Source organism: Bos indicus, chromosome 9 (genome assembly GCF_029378745.1).
Source record: "Bos indicus isolate NIAB-ARS_2022 breed Sahiwal x Tharparkar chromosome 9, NIAB-ARS_B.indTharparkar_mat_pri_1.0, whole genome shotgun sequence".
Taxonomy (NCBI): Eukaryota; Metazoa; Chordata; class Mammalia; order Artiodactyla; family Bovidae; genus Bos; species Bos indicus.
In genome coordinates, this window is record NC_091768.1 from 18,744,522 (window position 1) to 18,766,891 (window position 22,370).

Here is a 22,370-nt window from a genome sequence, read left to right on the forward strand (position 1 = left end):
CTCCCAGAGTTCACTCAAACCCATGTCCATCGAGTCGGTGATGCCATCCAGCCATCTCATCCTCTGTCGTCCCCTTCTCCTCCTGCCCCCCATCCCTCCCAGCATCAGAGTCTTTTCCAATGAGTCAACTCTTCGCATGAGGTGGCCAAAGTACTGGAGTTTCAGCTTCAGCATCATTCCTTCCAAAGAAATCCCAGGGCTGATCTCCTTCAGAATGGACTGGTTGGATCTCCTTGCAGTCCAAGGGACTCTCAAGAGTCTTCTCCAACACCACAGTTCAAAAGCATCAATTCTTTGGCGCTCAGCTTTCTTCACAGTCCAACTCTCACATCCATACATGACCACTGGAAAAATCACAGCCTTGACTAGATGGACCTTTGTTGGCAAAGTAATGTCTCTGCTTTTGAATATGCTATCTAGGTTGGTCATAACTTTTCTTCCAAGGAGTGTCTTTTAATTTCATGGCTGTAATCACCATATGCAGTGATTTTGGAGCCCAAAAAATAAAGTCTGACACTGTTTCCACTGTTTCTCCATCTATTTCCCATGAAGTGATGGGACCAGATGCCATGATCTTCATTTTCTGAATGTTGAGCTTTAAGCCAACTTTTTCACTCTCCTCTTTCACTTTCATCAAGAGGCTTTTTAGTCCCCTTCACTTTCTGTCATAAGGGTGGTGTCATCTGCATATCTGAGGTTATTGATATTTCTCCCGGCAATCTTGATTCCAGCTTGTGCTTCTTCAATCATATAAATAAAAGTAGTTCTTCACCTGCACTTACCATATTTCAAGTACTCAGTAGTTACTGGACAGCGCAGAGGACATTACCATTATCTCAGAAATCTGGAATATTGAATAGCACTGCTCTGGAATCTTGTCTGATTACTCAAAGTGTTGTCTAAGGACCAGGAGGCAGCTCTTTAGAAACAGAATCTCAGGCTCCCTCTGATGAATCCCAACCTGCACTTTAGCAACATTCCTAATTGATTTGTTTCCTTCTTGAAGTTGCAGAAGCACTGTTTTAGGGTGTTTTAGACCTAAAAGTGGAATTGAGGGGTTGAAGGGCATGCATGTCTACAACTTCACCCAGCAGGCACAACTACTGAGCCGACATGCCGCAACTACTGAAGCCTTCACACCTTAGAGCCCGTGCACCGCAACGAGATACGACCAGGATGAGAAGCCCGTGCACCGCAACTAGAGAGCAGCCCCCACTCACCACAACTAGAGAAACACCCACGCAGCAACAAAGGCCCAGCACAGCCAAAAAAAACTTTTTTTTTAATTAGTTTTTTAAAAAACAATTCTTTACTTAGTCTAAATACTACTCATTTGTTTATTATATACACTGTATTTATCTTCTTCCAGTCTGTGGCTTCTCTTTCACTTTGCTTACGCTGTCATATGATATACCTAAGTTTTTAATTTGATCAGTATCATCAGTCTCCATTCAGGTTACAGTGGCAGGACAATCTTCAGGACCACAGGACAACTAGTTTGAAGTATTCTCTTTCAATGTAAATTATTTCTCCCTTCATCTTAACTCAACTAGGAGTAAGGATTCTAATGATCCTATCTTCCACCAATGAAATCTTACCTTTATAAGCAAGCTTGAGGCTTCTATAAGCAACCAAGTAGTCTGACAACTGAAAAATACTGAGGGAATCACCCGACCCCTCTTCCATTCACATCCGTAAGTATTGGCCGTACTTTGAAACAGAGATTCTAGATCTACTGGAGCTTTTCTATAAGGAGAATGAGAAGGACCTCATTTATTATAGCTAATTTGATCCACAAATGCACAAATGTTTGTTTTATATTGTCTTTTTTTCCCCTGGATAAGCCAAAATGGGAAAATGTGCTAAGGCAAAAGGAATTGGGGCTTCCCTGGTGGTCCAGTGGTTGAGAATCCACTTTGCAATGCAGAGGACACCAGTTCAATCCCTGGTCCGGGAAGATTCCACATGCTTCAGAGCAACTAAGCCCCTGTGCCACAACTACTGAGCCCTCACTCTAGAGCCCTCAAGACGCGACTACTGAAGCCCATGCACCTAGAGCCCGTACTCTGCAACGAGAGAAGCCACCAATGAGAAGCTCTCACATCACAACTAGAGAGTAGGCCCCACTCTCTAAAAACTAGAGAAAGTCCACACAGAACAATGAAGATCCAGGACAGCCAAAAATAATTTTTTAAATAAAGAAATAATTTTTTTAAAATGAGTTTGCTGTCCTCTATTCATTAAATAATGCAATCCATTAGGGAAAAAACCAATAAGTATAAATAGTAAACAAGAAGAAGCAACACAATTCAGATATAATTTTTTTAATTCTGAAACGTGTATATGGAAAAGTTACTGTTATAAAGGGGAAAATATGTTCACTATAAAGGGATTCCTCCTATTATTTATAATGACCTACTGATTAAACTTAGAAAAATATCAGACGTCTGGATCAACAATGGGACATCTTTCTATATTTCTAAATATCATTTGCTTATTCTACAAAATATATAAATATTTTATTTATATATAAATAAAATATATAAAATTATTATATAAAAGTGAAAAAGGTGGCTTAAAACTCAACATTCAGAAAACCAAGATTATGGCATCCAGTTCCATCACTTCATGCAAATAGATGGAGAAACAATGGAAACAGTGAGAGACTTTATTTTTGGGGCTCCAAAATCACTGCAGATGGTGACTGCACACATGAAATTAAAAGAAGCTTGCTCCTTGGAAGAAAAGCTATGACCAACCTAGACAGCGTACTAAAAAGCAGAGACATTACTTTGCCAATAAAGGTCCATCTAGCCAAAGCTATGGTTTTTGCAGTAGTCATGTATGGATATGAGAGTTGGACTATAAAGAAAGCTGAGCCCCAGAGAATTAATGCTTTTGAACTGTGGTGTTGGAAAAGACTCTGGAGAGTCCCTTGGATTGCAAGGAGATCAAACCAGTCCATCCTAAAAGAAATCAGACCTGAATATTTATTGGAAGCACTGATGCTGAAGCTGAAACTCCAATACTCTGGCTATATGATGCAAAGAACTGACTCATTGGAAAAGACCCTGATGCTGGAAAGACTGAAGGCAGGAGGAGAAGGGGACAACAGAGGATGAGATGGTTGGATGGCATCACCGACGCAATGGACATGAGTTTGAGCAAGCTCCAGGAGGTGGTGATGGACAGGGAAGCCTAGCGTGCTTCAGGCCATGGGGTTGCAAAGAGTCAGACATGACTGAGTGACTGAACTGAACTGAACTGCTTCTATAAAATCAGCTCCAATAGCAACACTAGTATTCATTTATTTCACCCTTCCATTCATTTACTAAAAATATTTATTAACTATTGTAAGTCATAAGCTAGATTTATAAAGCTATGACAAATCAAAATGGAAAGTATGTTCTCCAGAATCTTTTAAAAATATTTATCAAGCACTCACTGAATAGTAGGCATAATGCTAAACTTTCTACATTCACTATCTTATTTTGTCTTCTCAAAAACTCAGCAATACTTCATTAAATGTTTATTGAGCACTCACTCTGTTCCAAACACTATTCAAAGCACTGAGGAGTCAGTAGTGGAAAAGGTTCCTGCTCTCATGGAACTTTAGAAAAAAGAAGATACACCACAAATAATTTTTCAAAAAGTATGTGGTACTGTATACACATATAGTATAAATGGTCTAAAAAAATATTACAGAGTAATGGGATGAAGAGTGCAATCTCAAACTTGGAGAGACTAACCTACCCTAGACACAAGGCCAGGGAGCAGCACTGTTTTGACTTCCATTCCATGCCAACTACTTCATCATCTCTTTATATTTTAGTGTTTACTTGCTTCTACATCTCATTTAGCACTGGACAGGATAAGGGAAAGAGGAGAAGGTGCAGAGAACTCCCCAGTGTGGCTCAGACACCAGACCCACAGAGAAGCAACTTAAGACTGTATCACCATCTTTGCCACTACTCCTCGTATCTCCTCCCTACTATTCAAACAAACTTGCCTCGCTCTGAGCCTCAAACCAGTTCTTCAGAATTCTGGGTGCTGGTAAGGCAGCAAGATAATAATGATGTCCAGATCATAACAGAAGTTATGAAGAACAGTGTGATACCACAAAACTATGCATAACTGCCAACAGGAAAAATTAATTAAGAGGAATACAAAGTGTAAGTCACTCAGTTACATCCAACTCTTTGAGACCCCATGGACTGTGGTCCACCAGGCTTCTCTGTACATGAAATTTTCCAGGCAACAATACTGGAGAAGGTAGCCATTCCCTTCTCCGGGGGATATTTCCAGCACTGGCATTGAAACTGGGTCTTCTGCACTGCAAGCAGATTCTTTACCAAGTGAGCCAGCACAGAAACCCATCTTTAGAGTCTAAACATGAAGATTCCATTAATTTTCTTTGAAGACTCCAATTTTCCTTGGGATACTGAAGAACATAGCATATTTGAAATGGATATTTTATCTGACAGACATTTAATATTTTAGGTGATTTTTTTCAAAATAACTATCATTAACTAGGTAGTTCACAGTATACATCGTGGCTTCACATAATAGAATACAGTAATTCATTTACACACAAATATGTAAAATAAATATTATAATACAGAATATATAAAAAGTAAAGCTTGTAAGTATTAAAATGAAAGTCTTTTTGAACAAAGAGCAGCCTTCCCACCCAAATTCTTGTTTTGAAATTCCATTCCTCACTATAAAGAATTCAGTGAAGGAAAAACTGACCAAAAGTATAGATAGAGTAGGGAATGTATAAGATGAGTCTGGACATTTTGTTATAACAGATAAAAAGGAAATGATCAAAAACTCTGAAAAGGGGGACTACTAATCAAAAGAGCTCGGAAACCCAAAGAGAGGCACCAACCAGTCAAATATAGAACAATGTAAGCATCAGTAAAGATACTTACCATAGTAGACTAGGAGACATCATGCATTGTGCTTAGTCACTCAATCGTGTCTGAGTCTTTGTGACCCCACGGACTGTATAGCACTCCAGGCTTCTCTGTCCATGGGATTCTCCAGGCAGGAATACTGGAGTGCGTAAGCCATTTCCTTCTCCAGGGGATCTTTCCAATCCAGGGATCAAACCCAGGCCTCCTGCATTGCAGGCATATTCTTTACCATCTGAGCTACCAGGGAAGCCCTAAAAGACATCAAATATATTTAAATCATGACTTCATCATGATTTTTAAAAATACTTGGTCACTACTAGAGAAATAAGTGTGGATGAAACTATATGATACCTGGCTTTTGCCTCAAAAGAATATGACAAAGGAAGCTGGTGAAGGTAAAAACAAATAACATTGGCATGAGTTGGTAACTGTTGAAACTGAGTGATGGTACATGGATATACACTATGATAGTCTATCTACTTTGATATATGTCTTAAATTTTCCAAAATAAAAAGTTAAAACAAAAGAATTCCATTTTTACCTTAAAAGTACTTTCAAAATTTCTGAAGAAAAATCTACAGTAAAGAATGCTTGAAAGCAGAAAAAAAAATAGCATGAATGACAAGAATTCTGGTTACGATGCTATAAGACATAAACCAGAGTTAAATATTTAAATAATCAGAAAGGCAAGGTTATTCAAAACATCAAAATAGGCAGATGCAGACTGAACTATGCAGAGACACTGAGCAGAATTCAAAATAATCAAAACTATATTTTAAAATATTCTTTTTGAAAATTCAGAATTTGTAAATCACTTTGTTACCTAATGGTTTAATGGCAGACTCCAACAAAACTAACATTCTAGTCTGCTGCTGCTGCTGCTAAGTCGCTTCAGTCGTGGCCGACTCTGTGCGACCCCATAGACGGTAGCCCACCAGGCTCCCCCATCCCTGGGATTCTCCAGGGAAGAACACTGGAGTGGGTTGTCATTTCCTTCTCCAACGCATGAAAGTGAAAAGTGAAAGTGAAATCGCTCAGTCATGTCCGACTCCCAGCAACCCCGTGGACTGCAACCCACCAGGCTCCTCCGTCCATGGGATTTTCCAGGCAAGAGTACCAGAGTGGGGTGCCACTGCCTTCTCTAAACATTCTAGTACAGTTTGTTTACAAACTGTAAATAAAATAAAATTACAAAGAAGATGAAGTTTGTCTTCAGTTCTACCTACCACTTCAACTGCCTTCCATTTACCCTTTAAAGATATCCAGGATCTTCTTCATCTCTTTTTTTTAATTAATTAATTTAATTGGAGGCTAATTACTTTACAATATTGTAGTGGTTTTGCCATACACTGACATGAATCAGCCATGGGTATACATGTGCCCCCCATCCTGAACCCCTCCCACCTCCCTCTCCATCCCATCCCTCAGGGTTGTCCCAACGCCCTGTTTCATGCATTATAAAAATCTTCTTTGAGAGAAGGATGTAATAAGCACATTCACACCAAACTGTAAATGACTCAAATGATTCACCACTGACTCCTGAGTGCCTATCTCACTCTTACACTTAGGTAGCTAAGCAAGCACATCTCTTACATTCATAAGAACCACAACAGTGATTATCACTAAGACATAAGACAGTAGATTCACCTGAAAAAAGGAAATCAGGAAAAAATTAGGAAAATTTTATTTTACTATAAATTCACCTTTCTTACACAATGCGTAACGCATATTTTAACGATTACATATTAAACAATACAACACTGTGACAGAAGAGGCAGTTTTAATAAGAATATATTACAACTCCCTTTTTATATAGCAAACAACTTAATGTAAGAAAAAAACTTGATGTAATAACTTCGATTTTGAAGAGCCAACGCTTCTTCTATCCCCCAAGTAAAATCTAAATTAAAGTACTTAATATTCCTAAGCTACTGCTATTGCTGCTACTGCTAAGTTGCTTCAGTCGTGTCCAACTCTGTGCGACCCCATAGATGGCAGCCCACCAGGTTCCCCCGTCCCTGGGATTCTCCGGGCAAGAACACTGGATTGGGTTGCCATTTCCTTCTCCAATACAGGAAAGTGAAAAGTGAAAGTGAGGTCGCTCAGGCGTTCCCAACTCTTAGCGACCCCATGGACTGCAGCCCACCAGGCTCCTCCGTCCATGGGATTTTCCAGGCAAGAGTACTGGAGTGGGGTGCCACTGCCTTCTCCAAAGCTAAGCTTCCAGGAAATCACTTAGTAAAAGGTGAATACAATTTACTGATAAATGTCCAATATCTTCCTTCACTCTTTTATTGATAATTTATTGATAAAACGGAATCAGATGTGACAACTTAGTTGTACTCTGCATACTCTTACTATACAATCCAGTAATGCACTACTTGATATTTACCCAAGGAGTTGAAAACTTAAATCCACACTAAAACCTGTGCAGACATTTACAGTAACTTTTCTATAATTGTCCAAACTTGAAAGCAACCAAGATGTACTTCAATTGGTGAATGGAAAGATAAACTGTGGTCTATTCAGACAGAGGAATATAATTAAGCACTAAAATAAAATGAGCTATCAAGCCAAAAAAAAAGAAAGACATCTAAATGGGTATTACTAAGTGAAAGAAGCCAATCTGAATAGGTTTTGTATGATCTCGACTTATATGATATTCTGGAAAAGGCAAATGTATGGAGACAGGGAAAAGGTCAGTAATTGAGGCAGGGGAGGGAAGAACAGACAGAACAAGAGGATTTTAGAAGTTGCTTTATTTTTTAAATGAAACACGTGTATACATATGAAATGAAATAAATGTAATATTTCGGAAAGTATTATTAGCCACTGGTACTGGAGTTCCATTTAGGAAACTGTCTTCATTTAGGAAAATGCTTTGATAAACTGCCATGCATGTGGAAGGTGAGGCCTTGAGAGTGAGGTGTTCAATGAGACTACAGTACAAGGAGAGAATATTATCTCCAATTACTTTAATAAACTTTTTTTTTATCCTGATGAAAATATCTATATAACTACCAGGAAAGCCATGGTAAAAATCATGTACATTCAAGTTATAAAAGATGATCTGAGTCTTTCAGCATTAGTATCCCACTCACAGTAGGTGCTGAATAAATGCTGAATTCGGATTTCCCTGGTGGCACAGGGGTAAGAATCCACCTGCTAATGCAGGGAACATGGTTCAATTCCTGGTCTGGGAAGATTCCACATGCAGCAGAGCAACAAAGCCTGTGCACCACAACTACTGAAGCCCGCGTGCTCTAGGGCCCTCGAGCAACAACTAATGAGCGCCTGTGCCACAACTACTGAAGCCCACAACCTAGACCCTACGCTCCAAACAAGAGAAGCCACAGCAATGAGAAGCCCACGCACCACAACTACAGAGTAGCTCCTGCTCTCCGCAACTAGAGAAAGCCCACGTGCAATAATGGAGACCCAGCAGAGCCAAAAATACTCAGGTCTCCTGCACTGTAGGCAGATTCTTTACCATCTAACTCAGCAGGGAAGTCCCAAAAATAATAAATAAATATAAATATGGCAGTGTATTGTTGTTATTGTTGTTGTTCAGTCGCTAAGTTGTGTCTGACTGTTTGTGATCCCATGAACTGCAGCACACCAGGTTTCCCTGTCCTTCACTATCTCCCAGAGTTTGCGCAAACTCATGCCCATTGAGTTGCTATCTAACCATCTCATCCTCTGCTGCCCCGTTTTCCTCCTGCCCTCAATCTTTCCCAGCATCAGGGTCTTTTTCAAAGAGTCAGCCCTTCACATCAGGTGGTCAAAGTATTGGAGCTTCAGCTTCAGCATCAGTCCTTCCAAAGAATATTCAGAGTTGATTTCCTTTAGGATTGACTAGTTTGATCTCCTTGCAGTCCAAGGGACTCTCAAGAGTCTTCTCCAGCACGACAGTTCAAAAGCATCAATTCTTCAGTCCTCAGCCTGCTTTATGGTCCAATTCTCACATCCATACATGACTACTGGAAAAACCATAGCTTTTTCAGTTTTCAAAAAAACTATACAGACTTTTGTCAGGAAAGTGATATTTCTGTTTAATATGCTGTCTAGGTTTGTCATAGTTTTTCTTCCAAGGAGCAACCATCTTTTAATTTCATGGCTACAGTCACTGACTAGAGTGATTTTGAAGCCCAAGAAAATAAATCTATCACTGTTTCTACTTTTTCCCCATCTATTTGCCATGAAGTGATGGGACCAGATGCCATGATCTTAGTTCTTTGAATGCTGAGTTTTAAGCCAGCTTTAGCAGTGTGTACATGTCAAGAAATTTTTTCTAATAAATATTTAATTAATGAATAAAGTAATTGCTGAAAGAACATATAATTTCATTTCTCTTGTTTTTTTGGTTTTCGTTAGTCTAGAAGTGAAATTTATACATGTATTGCTTTACACTTTTTTTGTCATGCTTTTCTGAAGACACAAATAACACACTATTTTATCAAGTGTTTGATGGAGTAGGAAGCCTGTCAATCTGAATTAGAGAGAATATTTGGAGTAATGGAAATCTTATGGTGTGAAACCTTTTGAAGAGTTAATGGACTTTTGCTTCAGGAAGGAAAATAAGCACTTGTCAACTTAGCTCGGATCAAGCATTTCAAGAGTAATGTTCATAGAATGTTTGGTGAGAAAAAAAAAAAAAAAAGGAAACAACAGAACAGAATAGTTCTTACAAAAACTATCTCCCTACAACAAGAAATAAACACAATAAATTGGACTATAAAGTAAGTTAGAGGTATACATAAGATGCATGCAATGCAATTTTAGTCCTCAACACTGTCTCTTTGCTTTTCACTAATAAGATAAGCTTGATTATTGAAAGCACTCACCCTTTGATTTTTAAACATTGTGTTCAGAGAGAAGATCATGCTACAGAAGTACCAAAATACGAAGGCATAGAATAAAAGGTAAATGAGGAATCTGAGATGTAAGTAGGGCAGGTGTCTTGGCCAATTTCACAGAGCTAATCAGGAGCAGGGCCAGAGGAAAGAATGCAACAGGACCAAGAATTCTACTTTTTCTTTCCTACAATCCAAATAATCCAAATAGTGTAACACTAGCAGGTCAGCTTTTAGACTTAACCTCAGGAATCTCGTGATTTTAGAAACAAGAATTTTAGTTTGGGACTTAACTGGCAGTCCAACAGTTAAGACTCCACTCTTCCACTGCAGGGGGCACAGGTTCAACACCTGCTTGGGGAAGTAAGATTCCACATGCTTCACAGTGTGGCCAAAGAGTTAAAAAAAAAAAAAAAAGATTTTACTTTGTTAAAAAAAAAAAAAAGTCTCCTGCATAATACTGCCTAAAATTTCTTGAATAAGAAACAGAGCCTTTAATTAACAAAAAAGAAAAGATTAAAAGGCCAGAACAAACACATTCATGTAAATGTTCTCACATGCAAATGAAAAATGAAATCTCTTAATAGAGATAAATGACTAGAAATGTACTAGAAGTGGTGTACATGAAGGGTAAGACTGAGTTCTCTGAAGGAGGAAAGGTTGTTAAAAGGTGACAATGCAGTGACTTCTCAGTTTCTCCCTGCACTAAAATCTGTATAGAATACTGATTAGAAGCATAAACTTGAGAGTGAGAATTTCACACAAATAATACCTAGACATATGACCAAGGCCAATCATTTCTGAGCCTCAATCTTCTCATTGTTAAAATAAGGACATCAATATCTATTTTAAATGGTTGTATGCCAAAGATGGAGAAGCTCTATACGATCAACAAAAACAAGACCAGGAGCTGACTGTGGCTCAGATCATGAACTCCTTATTACCAAATTCAGACTGAAATTGAAGAAAGTAGGGAAAACCAGTAGACCATTCAGGTATGACCTAAATCAAATCCCTTATGATTATACAGTGGAAGTGAGAAATAGACTTAAGGGCCTAGATCTGATAGATAGAGTGCCTGATGAACTATGGACTGAGGTTCGTGACATTGTACAGGAGACAGGGATCAAGACCATCCCCATGGAAAAGAAATACAAAAAAGCAAAATGGCTGTCTGGGGAGGCCTTACAAATAGCTGTGAGAAGAAGAGAAGCAAAAAGCAAAGGAGAAAAGGAAAGATATAAGCAACTGAATGCAGAGTTCCAAAGAATAGCAAGAAGAGATAAGAAAGCCTTCCTCAGTGATCAATGCAAAGAAACAGAGGAAAACAACAGAATGGGAAAGATTAGAGATCTCTTCAAGAAAATTAGAGATACCAAGGGGACATTTCATGCAAAGATGGGCTCGATAAAGGACAGAAATGGTATGGACCTAACAGAAGCAGAAGATATTAAGAAGAGGTGGCAAGAATACACAGAAGAACTGTACAAAAAAGATCTTCATGACCCAGATAATCACAATGGTGTGATCACTGACCTAGAGCCAGGAATCCTGGAATGTGAAGTCCAGTGGGCCTTAGAAAACATCACTACGAACAAAGCTAGTGGAGATGATGGAATTCCAGTTGAGCTATTCCAAATCCTGAAAGATGATGCTGTGAAAGTGTTGCACTCAATATGCCAGCAAATTTGGAAAACTCAGCAGTGGCAACAGGACTGGAAAAGGTCGGTTTTCATTCCAATCCCAAAGAAAGGCAATGCCAAAGAATGCTCAAACTACTGCACAATTGCGCTCATCTCACATGCTAGTAAAGTAATGCTCAAAATTCTCCAAGCCAGGCTTCAGCAATACGTAAACTGTGAACTTCCTGATGTTCAAGCTGGTTTTAGAAAAGGCAGAGGAACCAGAGATCAAATTGCCAACATCCGCTGGATCATGGAAAAAGCAAGAGAGTTCCAGAAAAACATCTATTTCTGCTTTATTGACTATGCCAAAGCCTTTGACTGTGTGGATCACAATAAACTGTGGAAAATTCTGAAAGAGATGGGAATACCAGACCACCCGACCTGCCTCTTGAGAAATCTGTATGCAGGTCAGGAAGCAACAGTTAGAACTGGACATGGAACAACAGACTGGTTCCAAAGAGGAAAAGGAGTTTGTCAAGGCTGTATATTGTCACCCTGCTTATTTAACTTATATGCAGAGTACATCAGGAGAAACGCTGGACTGGAAGAAATACAAGCTGGAATCAAGATTGCTGGGAGAAATATCAATAACCTCAGATATGCACATGACATCACCCTTATGGCAGAAAGTGAAGAGGAACTAAAAAGCCTCTTGATGAAAGTGAAAGTGGAGAGTGAAAAAGTTGGCTTAAAGCTCAACATTCAGAAAACGAAGATCATGGCATCTGGTCCCATCACTTCATGGGAAATAGATGGGGAAACAGTAGAAACAGTGTCAGACTTTATTTTGGGGGGCTCTGATATCACCGTAGATGGTGACTGCAGCCATGAAATTAAAAGGCGCTTACTCCTTGGAAGGAAAGTTATGACCAACCTAGATAGCATATTCAAAAGCAGAGACATTACTTTGCCAACAAAGGTTCGTCTAGTCAAGGCTATGGTTTTTCCTGTGGTCATGTATGGATGTGAGAGTTGGACTGTGAAGAAGGCTGAGCACCGAAGAATTGATGCTTTTGAACTGTGGTGTTGGAGAAGACTCTTGAGAGTCCCTTGGACTGCAAGGAGATCCAACCAGTCCATTCTGAAGGAGATCAGCCCTGGGATTTCTTTGGAAGGAATGATGCTGAAGCTGAAACTCCAGTACTTTGGCCACCTCATGTGAAGAGTTGACTCATTGGAAAAGACTCTGATGCTGGGAGGGATGGGGGGCAGGAGGAGAAGGGGACGACAGAGGATGAGATGGCTGGATGGCATCACTGACTCGATGGATGTGAGTCTCAGTGAACTCCGGGAGTTGGTGATGGACAGGGAGGCCTGGCGTGCTGCGATTCATGGGGTCGCAAAGAGTCAGACACAACTGAGCGACTGAACTGAACTGATGGGGATGAAAAGAGTTGGTACATGGAAAGAATCTGGCACAATGCCTGGCATATAATAAACAATTAATACATGTTTGTCATTAATATCAATTCACATACCTCTTGAGCACATTGACTTGTTAGGAGTAAATATGTTCAAGTCTCATTCATTAGTGTTCAGCAAAGACTATTGTTTCAGCAGTGGTATTGTAGCCCTTTCAAATTAGATCACAGTATATTTTGATGCCAATAAAAAATATAGTCCCTCAAAGTAAACCTGGACTTCCCTGATGGCTCAGATGGTAAAGAATCCACCTGCCAATGCAGAAGACACAAGAGACATGGGTTAAATCCCTGGATTGGGAAGATCCCCTAGAGAAGGAAATGGCAAGCCATTCCAGTAGCGGTCGCAAAGAGTAGGACACGGCCGAGCAACTAACACATAAAAAATAAAGCTGCCTTATTCTTCTTAAAAATTTGCTTCAGTATCCCTGGAGAAGGAAATGGCAAACCACTCCAGTATTCTTGCCTGGAGAATCCCATGGACAGAGGAGCCTGGCAGGCCACAGTCCACAGGATTACAAGAGTCAGACACGACTTATTGACTAAACCACCACCATGAACCACGTGATGTAATGGATGTGTTAATTACTTGGACTGTGGTCATCATTTCACTATACTACATTACATACCTTTAGAAAACTCATATATTGTACAACCTGCATGTGTGTGTGCTAAGTCAGTTCAGTCATGTCTGACTCTTTGCAACCCTACAGACTGTAGCCTGCCAAGCTCCTCTGTCCGTAGGATTCTCTAGGCAAGAATACTGGAGTGGGTTGCCATGCCCTCCTCCAGGGGATATTCCTGGCCCAGAGATCGAACCCATGTCTCTTTCATCTCCTGCATTGCCAGGCAGGTTATTTACCACTAGCGCCACCTGGGAAGCCCATGGTACAATCTAAATAAACACAATTTTTATTTGTCAACCATACTTCAGTAAAGTTGAAAAAAATACCTTTAGATTAAAAGTTTCAATCACTAAAAAAAAAAAAAATCTGTTTTATATTGTTAAACTTGATTTTTCTTATCTTTGTACTTCACCCAGATATACTTCAGTTTAACTTTTATGATTACAAAATAAAAAGCATACAAATGAATGCTTTAATTAAATACCTTGGTTTGAGAGCAAATTCAGTGTTAAGTCCCTATCAATAACTTTTTTAGAGTTGTGTCTGCTGGTCAAATGTACCCATATTTGATGTGATATTGGTTAATAAAAAGATTCTTGAGTGGCAAAATCTCTATGAAGAGAAGACAATTTACATTTTAAACACTTTTTAGCATAACAATTATAGGATATTTCTAGATATCTGGACCAGCAACATCATATCTTGGGGAACTAGTTAGAAATGTACATTTCAGACCCCACCTAAAGCTAATGAATCAGAAATTGAGAACACAAAGACCAACAGTTATGTTTTAATAAGCCCCCCAAGTGATTCTGATGCATGCTGAAATTTGAAAATCACTAGTCTAAACTCTATAGTCAATATGGCTGCATGCTTTAGATACCCCAAGTTGAAGATTCCTAACAGCTCAGAGGCTGCACTTGCAGATGATAGAGAACATAGAATTCTTTTTTTTTTTTTCCACTGGAGTATAATTGCTTTACAATGCTGTGTTAGTTTCTGCTGTACCACAAAGTGAATCAGCTATATATCCCCTCCTTCTTAAATCTCCCTCCCACTGCCCCCATCCCACTCCTCTAGAGAACCTAGAATTCTTGCCCCATGCCTTGTGATTCACAAGGGGAAGCTCCTTACTCCACCACCAATTAACAAAAGCCCATGAAGTATAAAAGGGAAAGATATGGCAAAACTTTAAGTCTTAAAATCTCAGATCAAAATTAGACAGCAGAAGGTCTTGAATTTTAGTCCCTATAGGGTATCCTTAGAAGCATCTTCCCAGGTGGCACAGTGGTAAAGAATCTGCCTACCAATGCAGGAGACACAAAAGACATGAGTTCAATCCCTGGATCAGAAAGATCTCCCAGAATAGGAAATGGCAACCCACTCCAGTATTCTTTCCTGGAAAATCCCACAAACAGAGGAGCGTGGTGGGCTATAGTCCATGGGGTCACAAAGAGTCAGACATGACTGAGCAACTAAGCAGGCATGCCAGGTAGCCCTAACCAGGGTCAATCCAGCTACAATTAGAGTAAGGAATTCCTTTGCACCATGCCCTGCAGTGAAACTGAATAATGTTGGCCAGTGAGAGCAGCAACACAGAGGCCTTCAGGGGAGACTTGACTTGAAAGATCCTTTCAATATTTCAATTCCCTTTTAAGAGAAAAATCAAAATACCTTAAAGGCTTACAGCATTTTGATGAATTTAAATTCTGGGCTTCTAAACTATCAGATTGGAAACTGTAGGCCTCAAAGTTATTTCAAAGGATTATCAGTCTGTAAGCACACTAGTGCTTCCCTGGTGGCTCAGTGGTAAAGAATCCACTTGCAATGCAGGAAACTTGGGCTTGATCCCTGAGTTGGAAAGAGCCCCTGGAGAAGGAAATGGCAACCCATTCCAGTATTCCTGCCTGGGAAATCCCATGGAGAGAGGAGCCAAGTGGGCTAAAGTCCATGGGGTCGCAGAAGAGTTGGACACAACTTAGCGACTCAACGCCAACAACAAGCACAGTAGGCACTGTAAGTAAATGATAAATAACAAAGCAGTCAATATCCATTCATCACTCAGTCTGTGCCAGGAACTGACATGTATTCACTCACTCAAGCTTCCCAACAGCCCAATGTGGTGGGTACTTTAACGGAGACTTAGAAAGTAATTTATCCAAGGTCACATGCCTAGCAGGTAATGCTACTGAAAGCAGTCTGATTAGAGAATAAATACTCTTAACACTACCATTTGGGCTCAGAAATGGACAAGCTATATCTGAGAAACTGAGTCGCTACACTAGAGAAATTTTTACATGAGGTACTAAGGAACAACAGAAGACAGGATGTATTCTAAGAGGCAGAAGAACCAGGCACAATAAGTTTGATCAAGTAACAAAGTCTTAGTTTGCCAAATTTTTATACATTCTGCATAGGTGTCATTCAATCTGCCCCAGCCTAGCTATCTGCAATCATGTCTGTGGCCTTTGAGAAAGAAGACTTTGGTGAAAGCTGAACAGTCATTTTATAAAACCTAGTAAAATTTACTACTGCTAAGGATACCGCTAATGGAGAGTAACACTAAAAGCAAATGGATGAGGGCATTTTTCTTGGCTTCCCTTTCCCTTCCCTTCCTCCAACCCCGTCCTACATGTAAAAGCAGTATATTAAGTATAGCCAGGCTTCTTGGGCACTAGAAACTGGGAAATCCAGAGCATAGATCCTGTGACTTCCCTGGAAGTCCAGTGGTTGAGACTCTGTGCTTTCACTGCAGGGAGTGCAGGTTTGATCCCTGGTTGGCGAACTAGGATCCCACATGTAGCACAGAGCAGCAGAAAAATAATAATAAAAGAGCATAGATCCTTCTTGCTGTCTCTCAGGAGCTGCCTAGCCACTAATCTTTTTTTTTTTTCCTGCCATGGCTGAGTACACTGATTTTGATAACTATTATAAAATTGAGCTTGAACCTCAATTCTAACCCTTACTATCTAAAAGACCATAGATAAACAGTTTAACCTCTTCAGGCTTCCGTTATTTATAAAATGTAATAATAATTAGTACCTATTTCAAATGTAATGATATGTTACCCTGTAGACAGAATAAGGATGTACTCATTGTACCAGCAAAGCAGGGTTGTCAAGATGAAATGATAAAACATTTTAATGGGTATGAAAAAGCATCAAAATAGTCATTAAAGAAGTAATTCTTGCAACTAATTGTTATTATTTGAAATTATACTTGGTATGTGCTCGCACTAGAGAAGTGATGACAAAGCACCATGATCTTTTCAGGAAGCAGCAGTTAGAACTGGACATGGAACAACAGACTGGTTCCAAAGAGGAAAAGGAGTTTGTCAAGGCTGTATATTGTCACCCTGCTTATTTAACTTATATGCAGAGTACATCATGAGAAACGCTGGACTGGAAGAAATACAAGCTGGAATCAAGATTGCTGGGAGAAATATCAATAATCTCAGATATGCAGATGACACCACCCTTATGGCAGAAAGTGAAGAGGAACTAAAAAGCCTCTTGATGAAAGTGAAAGTGGAGAGTGAAAAAGTTGGCTTAAAGCTCAACATTCAGAAAATGAAGATCATGGCATCTGGTCCCATCACTTCATGGGAAATAGATGGGGAAACAGTGGAAACAGTGTCAGACTTTATTTTTCTGGACTCCAAAATCACTGCAGATGGTGACTGCAGCCATGAAATTAAAAGGCGCTTACTCCTTGGAAGGAAAGTTATGACCAACCTAGATAGCATATTCAAAAGCAGAGACATTACTTTGCCAACAAAGGTTCTTCTAGTCAAGGCTATGGTTTTTCCTGTGGTCATGTATGGATGTGAGAGTTGGACTGTGAAGAAGGCTGAGTGTCAAAGAATTGATGCTTTTGAACTGTGGTGTTGGAGAAGACTCTTGAGAGTCCCTTGAACTGCAAGGAGATCCAACCAGTCCATTCTGAAGGAGATCAGCCCTGGGATTTCTTTGGAAGGAATGATGCTAAAGCTGAAACTCCAGTACTTTGGCCACCTCACGCGAAGAGTTGACTCATTGGAAAAGACTCTGATGCTGGGAGGGATGGAGGGCAGGAGGAGAAGGGGACGACAGAGGATGAGATGGCTGGATGGCATCACTGACTCGATGGACGTGAGTCTCAGTGAACTCCGGGAGTTGGTGATGGACAGGGAGGCCTGGCGTGCTGCGATTCATGGGGTCGCAAAGAGTCGGACATGACTGAGCGACTGATCTGATCTGATCTGATTGCAATTTTAAGTCTCAATATGGGCTGTGTTCATAAGCATGGATATGAGGGTCAAAAGAGACAGAATGTGCTTGAAGCAATGTGTGCCCAGAGTGAGCTCTCAGTAAATGCTGTTATCATAATTTGCATACTAGCTTTCACTCATACCGCCTGCAGCCTTATAACTTTGACTCATAAAGCCACCTCTAACCTTCCTCTTCAACACCTTTCAACTCAAGTCCACCATAACTGAACACAACATTCTATGTCTTTTAGTTCAAATTCTCAAGGGGAAAAAAAAAAGAATGGATTGGACCCAAGCAATTGTAGGCTGAAGTGGAGGTTGGTGGAGCAGAGTTGAATTACAGTTACAGACCTCCTAAGCCTCTTCCTTTTTTTCTTTCAACACAGCTATAATTATAGTCTGAGAAGTCAGTTTTCACTAGTTTTTGCTGTGGTTAGGAAGAAACCCTCAAATCTTGTTGTTTATAAGAATGATGGTTTATCTCTGGCTAACATCACATCATAAACTGGCTGGAGACTGACTGTGGTTCTGTCCCACACATATTTCTAGGAGCCAAGCAGAAGGAACATCCCCATCCGTGATGAACACTTCTTGTGAAAAAAAGAACGATTGACAACAAGTAACAGTTTTCCTTAGATAATATATATCTACCATTCATGTTCACATTAGCTGAAGAAGAGCACAGGGGCAAGCCAGGGCTGAGAAAGCTAATCCTCCTACAGGAAAAGCCGTGAATAGCTGAGGAAAATAATACAACCTAGCAATATGGAGGATCAAGTCTTTTAAAATATTATCTGTGAAAACAGTAATACTTAAGTACAAAACTTACTAAGTAACATACATTTTGGGGAACTGACACTTTAAAATGTTACACTGAGTTCTCTCAAGCCACTGGACAATCTGAAGAAGTTTCTAGTCAGCATGATGAGATAGAATTTCATGTTTTTCACACATAAACCAGTTAATATCAAAGTGTTTGAGAGACAACAAAGCTATAAACATATGTGTGATGCTGAATTTTAATAGACTGTACATACCTTTCCATACTTGATGCATACATACCTCAAGAGAGCCATTTTTAATTTTTTTAATAAATGAAGAAATCTCATGAACTATTTCCTGCAGCATTAACTTTAAGCACTTGAAGCTTATTAGGATTTTTGGCTTCATTAAAATGTGAATTTAGGAGATTATTATCGTTAAATTAGTTTTAAATACTATGGGGAGCATCAATACTTAGGTGTCATAAAAATTTAGTAATCATATGTCATATACTTCCAGAACAGTCCAAGGATACTGTAGATGATACTGTATAATGAAACTATTCTTTTCCAAATTGACCATAATACAGTAAGCCAAAAACGCACAATTCAGGTATCCACAATTAGCAGCAAAAGGCATGATTGCAAATTTCATGCTATATGAATAAACATGCTGACTCTAAATTTAAACTTTCAAGAGTTCAATCACTGTCTTCTCTACAGAAATCAAAGTTTTTCATTATTCTCCCTACTCTGTCTCTGACTTGTACAGTCAGCTGCTCCTTGGGTCAAGGGGCCATTATGGCTCTAGCTTCCAAGAAACCTACAGCAAATCCAGGGTAGGAGTCACGCAAAGCAGTGATTGAAGTCTTACAGAGACAAATCAGTATTTTTATCCTACTTCAGTCAAGTATTTATTTGATAATGAAAGTAAAAGAAACTATCTCTCTGAGAAGTCATATTGCTTTATTTTCCACATATCTTTAAGTTAAAGCCAATGATGTAAGATATGAAAAGATTATTTTATGCTAAAGTTTTATTACAAGCATTAACTTTTTTGAGTATTATGGATCTTCCTTAAAGGCAAGGCAATTTTATCTATCAGGCACTATAACTACAGTGCTTAAGCCTAAGTTCGTGTGAGTGTGTTTGTGCTCAGTCGCATCCGACTCTTTGTGACCCCATGCACTGTAGCTCACCAGGCTCCTTTGTCCATTGCATTCTCCAGGCAAGAATGCTGGAGTGGGCTGCCAGATCCTCCTCCAGGGGATCTTTCCAACCCAGGGGTTGATCCTGCATCTCCTGAGTCTCTTACATTGCAAGCAGATTATTTTACCCCTGAGCCATTGGGGAAGCCCCAGGCCTAAGTTTACTTAACAAAAAACTTTTTTTTTAAACTTTCCCCAAACTTTCTTTTCTCAGTGCCTTCAAACACACACACACACACACACACACACACACACACACACACACACACAACCAGTTTTGAAAACAAAAAGTCCAATTATCTAAAGCAAAAGTGTAATAATTATAATCAGGGATTTTTTCTTAAGGTCAGAATCATCTAATACATACTGTAGCCTTAAAAATGTCATTAGTATTCTTTTTAATGGCTGAGTAATACTCCATTGTGTATATGTACCACAGCTTTCTTATCCATTCATCTGCTGATGGACATCTAGGTTGCTTCCATGTCCTGGCTATTATAAACAGTGCTGCGATGAACATTGGGGTACACGTGTCTCTTTCCCTTCTGGTTTCCTCAGTGTGTATGCCCAGCAGTGGGATTGCTGGAAAATAAGGCAGTTCTATTTCCAGTTTTTTAAGGAGTCTCCACACTGTTCTCCAAGGTGGCTGTACTAGTTTGCATTCCCACCAACAGTGTAAGAGGGTTCCCTTTTCTCCACACCCTCTCCAGCATTTATTGCTTGTAGACTTTTGGATCGTAGCCATTCTGACTGGTGTGAAATGGTACCTCATAGTGGTTTTGATTTGCATTTCTCTGATAATGACTGATGTTGAGCAGTCTTTTGAAATGTCTATTTAGTTCTTTGGCCCATTTAAAAAGAATACATTTGAATCAGTTCTAATGAGGTGGATGAAACTGGAGCCTATTATACAGAGTGAAGTAAGCTAGAAAGAAAAACACCAATACAGTATATTAATGCATATATATGGAATTTAGAAAGATGGTAACAATAACCCTGTGTACGAGACAGCAAAAGAGACACTGATGTATAGAACAGTCTTTTGGACTCTGTGGGAGAGGGAGAGGGTGGGATGATTTGGGAGAATGGCATTGAAATATGTATAATATCATATATGAAATGAGTCGCCAGTCCAGGTTTGATGCAGGATACTGGATGCTTGGGGCTGGTGCACTGGGATGACCCAGAGGGATGGTATGGGGAGGGAGGAGGGAGGAGGGTTCAGGATGGGGAACACATGTGAACCTGTGGCGGATTCATTTTGATATATGGCAAAACCAATACAATATTGTAAAGTTAAAAAATAAAATAAAAGTAAAAAAAAAAGAAGATAAATGAGTTCTGAGGATGTACTATACAACATGACTATAGCTTTTAAAAACATATAGTTATATTAAATATGACCTTTTCCCATTATCATTTAACAATCTGTATTTAACTTTATTTTTTCCTTATATCATCTGATTCATATACATTACTTTCCCCCTGAATTCCCCCCTAATTTGCCTTATATCTAATCTCCTTTCTATGATGGAAGAGAAAAACAAGGTAACTTTTTTTTTCTTAAAATCCTATCTTTTCTAACCATCAAATGTTATCTCTGGTTTCTCTAGAACAGTATATTAAATTAGTTTTTCATGCTTTGAATATCAAAGACATTAATTCCTTTTCATGAAATGACACCTTAACAAAATCATTTTCTTTCAAACTTGCAACATATTATTTCCTTCCTGGGAATGAATGCCCATCATCTTTAAAGCAACCATATTATTCAAATATCGTTTACTTTGGTAAATTCAATGTCTTTAAATTAAACTCTGTTTTTTGTTTTATACACCAGAAAGTGATTCCTGTGCTTTCACTAAACAAGGATAGATGGGCATTTCAATATACAGTAGTGGATTTCTAAAGTCTATGTTTTATACAAAAAAAGTTAAATTTCCTTTGAAAACTGAGACTAGGAGTAGTTAACTTTTCCTAAGAAAAATTAATATTTTATTACTAACAGACTTTGAAGATCACTGTGTATCAGGCTCTTGTATGGTTTCCCTTAGCACACAAGCTCAAAATGTTAGTTTTCCTATAAAAGTTATAAATATTTTTATTACAAATTTATGAATGTTGAAAATATAATTGTATGAATATTGAGCATCATGTTGAAGAGCCTTCTAATACATACAAAGTACCACAGAAAGTTGAGCTGCAAAGAAGTTTCCTGACTTGTATCTCCAGAGAAATGACACCCCATAAGTAAAATGTCCATCTCCTGAACCTGGTGATGTGAATGTTTGCCCTTCCATGTCTTTTCTCCCAGAACAATAAGAATAATGCTATTCTCCATCTACAAAGAAAATGTAGCACATAATTTACATAGTTTTTCCTAACTGGTGATAGGCCTTTTCATTTGCCCGTTCCTGAGCTGTCTAATGTGGTAGCCATTATACAACTGTGGCTACTGAACACTTGCAATCAGGCTAGTCTAAGTCAAAATATGCTGTTAGGGTTAAATATACACTGATTTCAAAGAATCAGCATGAAAAACAGATTCAAAGGATACTGATTACATGTTAAAATGTTAATGTTGGATATATTAGGTTAGATAATTATTAAAATTAATTTCACTTGGGTTCTCTTTAAACTTTTTTTAA

The 22,370-nt window shown here is 39.0% G+C and overlaps 1 long non-coding RNA gene across 3 annotated transcripts in view; it reads right to left on the reverse strand.

Moving 5' to 3' along the window:
• LOC109563719 (uncharacterized) overlaps positions 1 to 22,370 on the reverse strand; it is a 273,799-nt gene that overhangs the window by 244,790 nt on the left and 6,639 nt on the right. For all 3 annotated transcript variants that reach the window (XR_011568371.1, XR_011568370.1, XR_011568372.1), the window contains exon 3: positions 4,935 to 5,170. This is a non-coding gene — a long non-coding RNA (uncharacterized lncRNA). The remainder of the gene's footprint in view (positions 1 to 4,934; positions 5,171 to 22,370) is intronic.